The 2,493-nt window shown below is 33.7% G+C and overlaps 1 pseudogene; it reads left to right on the plus strand.

The window, feature by feature from the left end:
* The first annotated feature begins 1,624 nt into the window (after window positions 1-1,624).
* LOC113632248 (60S ribosomal protein L36a-like) lies at window positions 1,625-1,941 on the plus strand (annotated as a pseudogene).
* Window positions 1,942-2,493: the final 552 nt, after the last annotated feature.

Genomic DNA, 2,493 nt, shown 5'->3' on the forward strand with positions numbered 1-2,493 from the left:
CTTAATTTGCTTCAAAAATAAATTCCAAATTTGCTAACAAACAAAAACATCTACCCCACCCTCAAATAAAACCTACAGCAAACATCAACACAATAGTGAAACTTTTAGAGCATTAACTTTAAAATTAGAAAAAAGGCAAAAGCCTGATATCACCATTTCTATTCACATTATACAGGATATCTGAACCAGTAAAATAAGAAAAAGAAAATAAGTCAAAAACATGAGAACTAAACAGGAAAAGTCAACAGCCATCATTTTATGCTTGTATACATAGAAAACTCAAAAAAAAATTATATAGGTAAAGTGTTAGAACTATTAAGACTTTTATTTTTTTTTTGGCGGTACGCGGGCCTCTCACTGTCGTGGCCTCTCCCGTTGCAGGGCACAGGCTCCAGACGCACAGTCTCCGCGGCCATGGCTCACTGGCCCAGCCGCTCCGTGGCATGTGGGATCCTCCTGGACCGGGGCACGAACCCGTGTCCCCTGCATCGGCAGGCGGACTCTCCACCACTGCGCCACCAGGGAAGCCCACTATTAAGACATTTTAACAAGGTACCTAGATATAAGATTATTAGTTTTAAAATCCATATTAAAAAGTTGATTGTACATTTACACACCAGAAACATTTACAATACACTTTTAAAAATACCCCCCTTAAAAATCAAAAATTAAAAAGAGTTGTATAAATAAATTTCACAAAATCTTTGCAAGATCTCCAAGAAGAAAAATATATTACTTCACTGGAAGGCATGAAAGATGACTTAAATAAATGAGAGACATACCATGTTCATGGATTACATGAACATGTATATATTCTAACCATATCAGTTATCCCTAACATGTTCTGTATATTCAATTTAATTCTAATCACAGTTCAGTAGGTTTTATGGAACACTAAAAGCTAATTTTTTAATCATATGTAGATTAATGGGTAAATAGAGAGATGGACAGTTATGTGACAAAGCAATATGGCAAAAGGTTACTTATAGAATCTAAGTAGTGGGTTCATGGGTGTTTGTTTGCTATAAAATTCTTTCAACTTCTTTTCATTCTTGGAACTTTTCATAATAAAATGTTGGGGGAAAATCATATGGAAATGTCAACAGCTCAGAATAGCCCAGACACTCCTGAAAAGGAAGAGCCAGGTGCTTTACCACACAGGAAAATTTTGAATAAAAATTATAATAATTAAGAGAGTGTGGCATTGGTATGGGAACAGAAAAACAAATCAATGGACTATAATAGAAATCAGGCATTTATGAAAACCTGATTTATTTCAGATCTGACATTATAGATCACTGGGAAAAGGGTGGATCATTCATTAAATGGTTCTAGGAAAACTGGTATGCAAATAAAAAATAATTAAAATGTTAACAACAAAACTTTAAAACTCAGGAAAAAAATCAAGAGAATATCTTTTAAATATCTTTAAATTAATCAAGGCACAAAAAAGTATATAATAAAACCTTTTGCAAAAAGACTTTAAAACAGAGAAGATATATATATATATATATATATATATATATATATATATATATATATTAGGGTTACTAAAAGGATAAGGAAAACATTATTAAAATTTATGGAGTGTTTTTCTTCTCATGCCAATAACACTCTTGCAAACATGGTGAACATTTTTAAAATCCACTGGACTTTCTGTAAGAAGGGTGGCAACACCAACCCCCCCAAAATGACAGTGCAAGAAGGGCAAGAGTCCTCAGTATGCCCAGGGAAAGCAGCATTATAACAGGAATCAGAGCGACTATGGTAAGCATAGACTAAGCTGTTTTTTCTGGAAAAGGCTAAAACTACAAAGAAGATTGCACTAAGGCTTGAACGCATTGAGCCCAAATGTAGATCTAAAAGAATCCTGGATATTTAGAGATGCAAGCTTTGGAACTGGGAGGAGATAAGAGAAAAGGCCAAGGGATCCAGATCTAAGCTTCATCTTGTGTTTGGTTATGAAGACAATACAATTTTGAGGTTATGTTCACTTCATTTGGTTGCTTTGTTCTTCGGGGAGGGAAATAAGCTAGTGTCATCAACAAAACTCCCCTTGTGGGGAAATTTACACTTTAAAAAATTGTGTGGAGTGGAGGGATGAGGATACAATTTGGAATGAGCATATCAGGAGCCACAGGTGTAGTAGTAATGATCTATTTTTTTAATTGGGTGATATATATGAATGTTTATTTTATTTATAGTTATAAAACTGGATACATACTATTTTATATATGATATAATACGCAAATTAAAGATTTTAGGTCAAATGCAGGATGCTAAGAAACCTAATAGGAAAGTAAAAAATCTAAAAAGCTAATCGAGATAGAAAGATAAGCAAACTCTCTTAAAACCTTAACGTTTTCATGTCCCTCAACTTTAAAGAAAATAAGCCAAAATAAAGGTGGCACTAGCTTATATTTTACTTTAGTAAATTTGGTAAGGCATCCATGAAGTATAATCTAGAAGCTTAAAAACTACACAGGACTTCAT

Source organism: Aethalodelphis obliquidens, unplaced genomic scaffold, assembly GCF_003676395.1.
Source record: "Aethalodelphis obliquidens isolate GAN/ISIS:26980383/991018 unplaced genomic scaffold, ASM367639v1 scaffold36, whole genome shotgun sequence".
NCBI lineage: Eukaryota > Metazoa > Chordata > Mammalia > Artiodactyla > Delphinidae > Aethalodelphis > Aethalodelphis obliquidens.